This window comes from Synchiropus splendidus, chromosome 8, assembly GCF_027744825.2.
Source record: "Synchiropus splendidus isolate RoL2022-P1 chromosome 8, RoL_Sspl_1.0, whole genome shotgun sequence".
NCBI classification, from domain to species: domain Eukaryota; kingdom Metazoa; phylum Chordata; class Actinopteri; order Syngnathiformes; family Callionymidae; genus Synchiropus; species Synchiropus splendidus.
In genome coordinates this window covers 20307501-20318009 of record NC_071341.1, presented here as the reverse complement: position 1 = coordinate 20318009, position 10509 = coordinate 20307501, and positions in this window count along the sequence as shown.

Sequence of the window (10509 nt, the reverse complement as noted above, 5' to 3'; positions counted from 1 at the left end):
TCTGGTGCAGTTGAACAAAGGATGAGGTGCTCAGCATCAACAGTCCTTTGGATGAAGATGTCCTGCTGTGGTGTATTGTCGGTGAAACCACTCTGGCTGCTGTGACTAGTGCTCTTGAGAAGCCTGTGATCATCTCCTCTATATTTGCAGTGATGAACTGGAGGTTGTTGTGGCGCCGCAGGCCACCTATGGCTACACCTCAGACTTGTTTGAGACTGATCGTTGTCGTACACAACTTCAGTTGAACTGGACTGGACATGTGTCTCCCATGTTGGTGCTTCAAAAAAGTCTGCAGAAATGTAGCCTTTGCCTTGGAAGTATAATAAAAGCAAAAAAAAAAAAAAAAAAGATTTGAATGTCGCCATCGCTGGGTCCAATAGATTTTTCAGTGGCGCTATCGTCTTGTTGTTCCAAAACCGTCCCATCCACCTTGTACATTGTCGCACGTGATCGCTTCACTGCTCGCCACTTTTGTTCCATGTATTGTCACATGGTGGACACGCTCTGACTCAGGATAAGGCAACCCATCCCCACTCCCATGTTGTAATGTTTATTGATGTATACCGACAACAAAGGAAAGTGCGAGCCTGGAGAGCGCGGGGAGCATCATGGAACTGGAGGGAAGCTCTCTTCACGGAATCATATTGGAAGTCAGGTGCTATTTATAACCCCTCCGTAGTGATGGTACTGAAAGTCACCGGGACTAAAATGCACAGCAAATTTAAAAAGCAATTGACACGTTGTTAGGCGTAGACTGGAAGGAGCGCCATCCTGTGGCTTATCGAACCCCAACCTCTCTTTTTTTACGCGTCGCACAATGCTAAAGCTGCCTTTGTCATCAGTATCGGACTCAAAAGTCAACTTTCCCAATGTCAGTATGTTACGCCATCGGAGTGAGGATGTGTCGGCTGCCTTCATGAACATCATGTGATCCTGTTCTATCAGGGTTCCACTGATGCTTGACAGAGTTGTTAAATGGCTTCATGGCGCCTCAGATGGTAGCGTGGTCAGCCTGTGACTCAGAGGTGGCCGGTTCAATCCCTGCTCCTGAGCAAGACTCCTAACCCTGGTTTGCTCCTGGTGCTTCACACGGTCAGTGGAGTCAGTGGATGGCTCTCATTTACACAATATATTGTAAGACCAGTATCAGCAAAGAGGTGAGTCAAAAACTCAAGTGAGTCTCAGTTTCCCTCATGCTAGTATCTTCTGGTACTTGAGCTTCTACACACCTCCCTGACTCCAATTAGAGTCCCTAATTAGTCTACTCGGAAGTGTTTATCTGCCACTGTGGTGAACTTTGAGTCCATCAAACACCAACCCTCGTGCACAGATGAGTGCATGAACGGCTTTATGAGCACATACCCGAGTATATTTGACGTTGAAGAAGCAGGAGATCTTTAAACTCCGCTGGGATTTCGTCCGACTAGAACAACAGGCGTCGCGCGCCGACGGAATTTGACTCGTTCAGAGTATGAATTACTGAAGCAGGAGCTCCACAGTCAGACACAGTGACAAAGAAGCTTGCATTAGACCACTTAAGCAAGCCAGACATCCCATGTCTGCTTTTTCTTCTGCTGCCATTGAAAGGCTGCTTCTGTCACGACCGAGGTGATTTAAATTTCATTACAGAAGAAAGCTGGGGCACCTTTTTTTAACAGAGCCAACACGCGGCGGCTGAACTCTGAAACGTTTGAGTCTATAGTCGGTGACAAATCCCACATTTAGTAGAACGGAACTGCTCTTTTACGGAACGGTTCTGTGGGTAACAAAAAGAGACATTGACGTCACATGACTCCAGATGGCCGATGTTAAGATGTCCATGTATTTAGAGAGTCTCCATGCAAAGGGATGAGTTGCTGCATGACTGTGTGTGACAGATGGAGTGGAGGGATGTTGCATTTGTGTCATATCTCTCACTGATGCTGCCGCGGTTCGTGCCGAGGCAACAGTCGTTGCAGGAGACTCCTGTGGCGTTCTGTAAATTGACCTGATATTAGAAATGTTGTCTTTTACTCCCACATGACGCCGCCCTCTGTCATCGTTTCATAAATAAGAAAAACGCTGAGATTGTTGAGCAAACAGCTGAGATGAGAACAGCTGCTGTTTGGGGAGAGCTTTTGGTGAAAATATTTTTCACTGCAATACATGGCCCAATAATTTCTCTGTAGATACAGTTTCCATGAAAAAATGGATTTTAGTTTTACAACAAGGATGCAACATCAAGTCTCCCACTGATGTCAGGGTTCAGAAAGGAGCTGAAAGAAGAATAAATCTTTCAATATTTGCCCCTTTTTTAAATATATTTCTGCAGACTTCAACTTCAACGTCAGTCCTGTGCATGAACTTGTATGAAGTATGCTTTATTGATTACTACTAAACTTACTAAACTTAAAAGTTATTATGTATCAATCGTGTTCCCCATATTTGTTACAGTTTTCAGTTTTTGACCGCCTTATGTTGGTATTCCGTTGGTCGGGGACTTGCTTCCTCAGTAGGTGGCCTTTCAGTTTGTTATGCTAAACTTCTCTCAAATGGTTGGTGAGGCTTCATGAAACAGTGTCCTCATTTTTAGAGCCCACTAGATGGCACTCTCTCCTCAAAAATCTTGTGATTTGAACAACCGTTTTTTTATTGAAATTGCCGTTGGTTTTAAACTGAGAGCGCCTCCTACTGAGCTTCGGAAATGGGGACACTGTTTCATGAAGCCTCATCGCCCCATCACTGCTACTTGTACAGCACCATGTCCTGAGTCAGGTTCTTGGTAAAGAGCCCGAAACAATCGTTGTAAATGATAGTCATGACTTTGTCATGAGGATTGTCAACATGTGGCTGCCTCTGTGTCTGTCCACCTAATATACAGTATTCCAGTAAAATAAACATTACATCCAGAACACTACTGCCACCTGCCGTACCATTCATCTAGTTGTGTCAACAATGTTTCAAATGTCCAGAATGGCTCTGAATTACATAGATAAAATAGATGCCGAGCAATAATATTTGGGGGTAAATATAAAAGTGAGCAGGGAGCAAGTGGATTTTAAGCTAGAGAGGTGGAGGTTTGCCTCAGACAGGAGAGGAATGAAGGTCAGCAGCAGTAAGACAGAATACATGAGTGTGAATGAGAGGGAGCCAAGTGGACAGGTGAAGTTACAGGATGTAGAGATAAAGACGGTGGAGGATTTGAAGTACTGAGCTGGATGATCCGCTGTGGTGACCCCTGAAGCCCAAAGAAAAAAACAAAGAAATATGAAAATGAGCTGCTCAGCTGTGGTCTGCACTGGCTGCAGTGCTTTTCTTCACAGTGATGTCATCACCAAAACATTTTCCAATATTTAAGTCAGTTATTATTCTTCATATATTTACCAGCTAAATCTAAACTGTGGATTCCCAAGAAAGAATTCCTCTGTGATTCATACAAAAAAACAATTTAGATCATGAAGTATTGAGGCTAGATAGGACTCCACTGGATCAAACATGGCATCGCGGTTTCAAAAAGAGTTGATACTCACAGAGGTTCGAGGAGAAGGCGAGACTCTGGAACTCATTTAAATACCTCAGAAGTGACTTCTGGAGCCTTGTTTGAAATGATGCCTCCCTGAACCCGGGTCAAGGATGATGAACGTCGGGCTGTAACGTGATGCGAGATGTTGACCGGTCAAGCATGTACTCTCGACCAATGTCACCTGGGATTGGCTGCTGTCTTGTCAGACTCAGTTAATGCATCTGTCCATCTGTCTCATCCAGCAGGAGTTCATGTGGGGACGTCAGTGCTGAAGCCTGCAGGAAGAGGTTCCCACACTTCAGATCAAGAAGGCCTTCCCCATCATGCTTGGATTCACTCTGGGCGCTCCTACAGTTAGAGGTAAATTCTTGAATCAAAATGGTCTTCAGTGCATGGCCTGTTGTGATTTAATGCCCTAGCTAGCTGGGGCAGACTCCAGAGGATACAAGTCAACAAAAAGAAATGTATTTTTGTTAATGTTTGCGAGCTAAATGAAATTTCTGTCGCTGTTTTGTGACTGTAATAAGGAGCTCCAGACACCAGTCATGAAGCTTCATGAAACAGTGTCAGCTCAGTTGTTGGCGCTCTAGGTATAAAAATGATGGCAGATTTCATATAAATTGTTTTTCCGATCTTCAGATTTTTGAGCAGAGAGTGCCATCTAGTGGGCTCTAAAAATGAGCACACTGTTTCATGATGCCTCATCACCCACTACTGATATCATGAGATTCCGAAGTCCTAACTTTCAAATCAAAAGTCACAGATCAGCTTTGTTTTCATATGTATCCCATTGGTTTTCTCTCTCTTTCATTCACTGATACATGTCTTTAAACCTTATACCTAAATGCTACCATTTTACTACTGATTTAGTGTTCAATAAATAGTGTTGTCATTTTTCGAGGCCACTAGATGGCGCTCAAAAATCTTTAACTTTGAACTGTCATTTCTATTTTCCATTCCATTTTTAAACTGAGAGTGCCACCTGAAAAAGAGGACACTGTTTCATGAAGCCTCATAAGCCTCTGCCTTTTCCCCAAACACAAAAAAAGCAGTTTGTTCGGTTTATTCTGCGGAACTCATTTCAACTCTTAGCACGCCGTTCCCTGTAAAAGGCAGGGTATGGATGGGTAAACTAGCCATCAAGCTTCAGGAAAATGCGTATGAGTCATCGTAAACTGGAGCCCTCGAGGTCTACAGTCAGGAACATATTAAATGCATGAGTGCAGCGACAAACCGCCTTCTTATCCCAACCCTGCATGCTAGCAGCAAATTCAGCATGCTAGCTGTTTTGGTCAGAAATAAAGTAGCACATTTATTTTTCATTCAACTGCGACTGGCCTCCAAGAATATTTCAGCCACCCTTGAGAAAGCACAGATATTGTTTTAATGCATATTGAAACGTTTCTAAAGGAGGGTGACTAGCATGTCAGAGTGGTGCTATATACCGTAACCTGTGATATCAGGTCTGGCAGGTGAGGCGCCGTATTTCTTGCTGATCACAGAGCGATAAAACCCACAATCCTGGTGATTGTTTAGACCATCACTAGCCATGTGTTTTTTAAGAGCCCCGGTCCTTTTCCAAAAGATGTCAAAGACGCCTCTCCAGATGGTTCCGTGTAACAAGCCATCTGCTACGTCAGGAAAAAAAAAAAGGGAAAAGTCTTGGCTTCATTTGATGACTTGATGAAAGGGTCTGAGGACATTAAGATGAACCTCTTTGCACCAGCGGAGTGTGCTAATGCGCTAATGCACTAATGCACAGACATAAACAAAAAGAAGGCTCCATCAAAGACGGCCTTTTATTTTCCCCGGCAGCGCACCTGGTCCGCGACACGTCCAGCGGTGGGCTTTATTGGTCCTTCCTGCTCAGCCACGGGGAAGAAATTGGGAATGTTGCTGTGGTTAATGGCCACTGATCAGAGCAATTTGTTAAAAGGTTGCTTTGTGTCAGAAATGGCATTTTAAAGTGGACGTTCTGCACCTGAACATGGCGGCTTTTGCGTTCCGGGCCATTAAGCCCCACATCCGGGCGGGTTAGTGTCTGGGTGTTGTGAGCTGGATCTAAGTGCATCTTTACTTCACACTTTATGGGAACGGCAAGTTTCCTTATTAGACTAGATGGATGGCGCTGACCCTAATCTGCTATTACGCTCTCAAAGACTAGGTTTCAGTAATTCCATCAATTTGGCAAGAGAAGACGGTTAATCTCTCAATATCAATCGAATCCATCACTTTAACAGTGCATTACTGGGAGAGGGAGCTGCGGCCCCTCGGAGTGCAGCCTGATATAAATAGCAGATTGGCTTCCTCCGTGGCTCTTTTTCAATTTCCATCAGTATGCGCCGCATGCATCCTGTGCGTTCACCCACCTCACAAACACACGTGCTCATTGACGTCGGGCTTGCATAATGAAAGGCGACGCCGCCGCCGCCGCAGCAGCATATTTGGCAGGGACATTTGGAGAATCTGCAGCCGGACTCAAGACGTAGACGACTAATAGGAGCGAACAACGTAAATATAAACAGGAGCGTTTGAAGAGCAGGGATGAGTCTTTGGAAAGATCTTAACCCTGAGCTCATTGGAGTGCAACCCGTGTGCGTTCTATTTACCGTCGCCTTCGTTTTATTGGTGACAAATGTCTTTGTGTGGCTGTTTTGTTTGTTTGTCAACAGCGCAACTCAAAAAGTGGATTTACAAGGCGTTTCCCGGGGTTAGTCGTAAATGTTTCCCGTGATGGATTGTAGAGTAATAACCATATTATTATCTTTGATTTTGTGAAAACTCAATGAGACATGAGGAGAGGAATTTGAGAGGATCATCATTTATCATCCTTTATATATCGGGATCTTGGAGTCGCTTGCGGTTGCTAAAAGGTTGGTGATCCCTGTTTTAGATCATTTCCAGTACATCTGTGTGGACAGCAGAATATTTTTTTTTAACCAGCAAGGAAAATGTGCGTGTATCCGAATGCTATTCTGGATGGAAAACAGCAAAGTTTTGTCGCAGAGATGGCATCATCTCATAGCGCACTCTCGTCCCAATAAAACCAAAATATAATAAATGGAAACTGACATAAAATCGCATTTTTATTTGATAATAAATGTCAAAAGATTGGCCTGACTAGAGTTCTTCCTTTCGTCATGTGCTAGCAGGGGACATTGTTTCTGCCTCATGAAAGACCATTCATGACTCTTAGTTATGTAACACTGTTTTTACTGACATCGCCAGTTTGATATGAATGAAGGAGTTTTCACCATGTCATCGGGCAGAGGAGATTCAAACTGAAGTGCAGCAATGAACAAAGAACAAGGAGAAGGTTCAAGCTGTTCAGTAAACAACTTTACCACACAAGTGATCCACGATCCTGGCAAACACACGGTGAGTGGGATCCTTGGAAAATAAAAGAACTTGTGCTGAGGGAGAAAACCAAACCATGGTGAGACTACACAGGTATAAGTATTAACTGGCATTCATTGGTGGAAACAGTGGCACCTTACCTGGGATTATCAGACTGTGGGTCCCAGCAGCAAGCGCCTTCAAGCTTGAGTGACCCAGAAACAGGAAGTGACTGGACAAAATAATGGGGAAAATTTGAGGGAATTTACGGCTAAAATTAGCTGCAATATCCAGCTAGTCAGTTGACCAGTGATCCAGTTTCCAGCCCATGACCTCCATTCACAGTCAGGAACAGATATTATGTGTTTCCTGTCTTGTTGCTAAACTAGAGCGAACTCATGTTAAGATCACTTCTCATGTTAAATTATCTTTTCCCAAGGACAGATGCAGCAATAGCACTATTATGAAAGAGGTGTCTGCTCAAATGTTGGCCAGGGTTCCTTTCTTACGAAAATATATTTTCGGTAATGTAGCTATGAAAATTCAGTTAAAGAAAACAACTGCTGTAGCTGGTTGAGGATCAGTAGTTTTGGTAGCAAAACCAGGATTCAGAGGAATATGTTAGTGGATTCAAAACATCGGTTACATATTATGTTCCATATTACGGGACGTATATTGCCATAAATTATCTACTTCGTATTCGTATAAGTATTAGCAGCATATCAGCCCGTAATTCGGCATCATAAAGTATTGATTCGCGTCTTATTTTGACCAGCTATTTCTCATTTCTGAACATCTCAGTGAGTCATTATTAAGAGTAAATAAGCAGGTAATTCGCTTATGAATAGTTATATGTATATAACTATAATATATATAATATGTATATATATAATATGTGTCCCCAATCTAAAGTGTGAGGAAAAAAGCAGAAACTTTCTTGGGTTTTATAGCTTCATAGTGTTGTGAAACCCTTTTATTTAGCATTCAGGTTCATTCATCTCATGCTGTTTTGGAGAAACCCAGACAGTTTAATTGGAAAGATGCTTAATTTCACTGACTCTGACTGAATTTACTGAGTGGGAAAAACGCAAAAACAAAAACCAAACCAAAACATTGCTGTCCACTCTTACGGCGGGAGCATGAGAAGCACACTGCATGGTTATTATCGGTACTTACTGACAGGCATTGCCCACAATTAATACGTACAAACATCAATGATTCAGGAAGTCAATATGAAAAGTATATTATCAGCAATTAAAAACAGGTTTTGCTCAGTATTTTCTTCTTATTTCAGGGTTACACGACTCTTCTGAGGCACTGATCCCAGCTGCTAAGGACAGGTGACTGCCTGTCCATGCAGGGCACATATAGACATCTGCTCCTTTCCTCTTCCTTTTTCCCTTTAGTGAGTCACGTAGGGCAGGAGCCTATCCAATCCATTACCTTTGAAAGTGAGGAAGGCGAGAGGATGAACTCTTCTCTCCTGAAGTCAAAGAAGAAAAGGGGAACTTTGCTGAAACCAAAACAAAAACACCAGTTTAAGAAGCCTTAAAAAGAATGGCAACACACACGCACACACACAAACACAGGACTGACTCATGGCGGTGACTAACAGCGTGATCATCGTCTTCACTTGCAATAGATTCCAGGCTGGGTCATGAAGAAATCAGGTTCAGTTTCTCCTCCTTTTTTTCTCCCTCTGCCTCATTAGCCAGCTCCAACTGAGGTCTCCTGAGATTCTTAGATGCGAGTATGGAGATATTATCCCACCAGCTGGTCCCCGGTCTGCCCTGTGGCCTCCTCCCAGCTGGACTTACTTGGAAACCCTCCAAGGACGCCATGTGACACGGCGCCGTGACACGGAGGAAACCGAAACCTGCTTGTTTCTGAGCCATTAAAGCTGCAGCGCTGTGACAGAGTGAGATTCTTATTTCATCTTGGAGGGAGGCGGTAACCTGTCTTCTGCTCGTGACCTTAAGTGAGAGCAGATACCGGACTGTGCAAATGAACAGAGAATCCATTTCACTCTCCCGGGAGGGTTCGAGTTTGTACCATTTGCCCTTTAATTACGCGAGGCTGCGCTGTTTTTTATGAACAGCGGCTCGTCCGGTGTCTGTGGCACCTGTCATGTTACTGCGTCGAGCCACAGATTATTTGCTCTTTACAGCCAGGAAAAGCTGGTTTTTATGGCGAAAATACGCCCTAGGAAAACATTACGTGTCATAAAAATGTACCATGCTGACAGTTCTCTGTCTAATGCCTTGAGTGACGGGAAATTTGGGTTTCATCCTTTATCTTTATGGTGTCTTATTTTTCCATTCAGGGCATGTACCGCTAAACTCTTTAATTCACTATGACAGCAGTTGCGCCCGCTGATGTAAAGATGCCGTTACTTCATCTAACCGTCTGCAGTTTAGAAGAGTCTGCTCAATTCCAGGTGCAAATTTATGCTGCATTTCTCGACTTTAAAAGTTGAAAAAAGGCTGAAATGTTTACCCGAGCGGTTACACATGACGTGAGCTGCGTTCTAGCTGAGTTTGCACTGTCACCGTCTGTTGAGGTGTGTTTTTGCATGTCACATACTTTTCACATTGGGGCTCCAGAAAACAGTTTGTCAACATTAAATTTGCCTTCACGGTCGCTTAAAGTTTGAAGGAAACGTTTTAAAAAGCAAATAAGTGTTGACAAAGCTCCAAGTATTTTGAATGTGTGTACGGTACCCTGGAAGTGCAAAACACATTTATGTATATATGGCACCTATTGAAGGGTATTTTAAATGCAAACGCAGCATTTTGGCAGTGACTAGTTTCGCAACTTACTGGATGTAGATTGTACAGTATAGCATCTGGTGGACTCTGAAAATCAGGGCACTCTTTCGTGAAACCTCATCTACCCTTCAATACTGTTTCACGAAGACTCATCAGCCCATGGCTATTGATACAGACTCAATAATTTTTTTGACAAAAAAAGAAAAAAATCATGTGACCATGCAACTTTCAAAACAGCTATTTTTAAGAAAAACACTGTTTCATTTTTCTTCAATCCAAGACAAAATGGACAGCTCATGCACTTGTACAGGGAGCTCGGAGTGATATAAACGTTACGTTAAACAGTGTTAAGTTCCAGTGACATGAAGCCAGTGATGGGCTGATGAAGCTTCATGAAACAGTGTACTCATTTTCTGAGCTCAGCAGGTGGTGATCTTGGTTTAAAAATGACGGGAGATTTCTTAGAAATGGGTCTTCAAAAGTAAAGATTTTTGAGCAGAGAGTGCCATCTAGTGGGGTCTAACAGCGAGGCTACTGTTTCATGAAGCCTCAACAGCCCATCACTACATCACTTTTTAAAATGATTCCCTATTAAAAACCGCTGTCATTCAGTGTCCATTGTTCTTTGTGACTCAAGCACAGGTCAATGATCCTGGTCCTTCATGTGCTTGGGTCTCTTTGAACCCCAATGGTCTCGGATTTGAATATGAGTCAACAAGGTTGAAATTGTACTTGCAATCTTCGTAAATCACCCGCTACCAGGCATCTAAAAGATCAGCTCTGTCGTTTGCTAAAAGAAACTTAATCTTAAAGAAAAACAGGAGAATAGTTATAACAAAAAAGTAGAATATTTGCAGTTAGCATATAGCAACATAGCAATGCAGTATTTACAGCAGTTTTAAC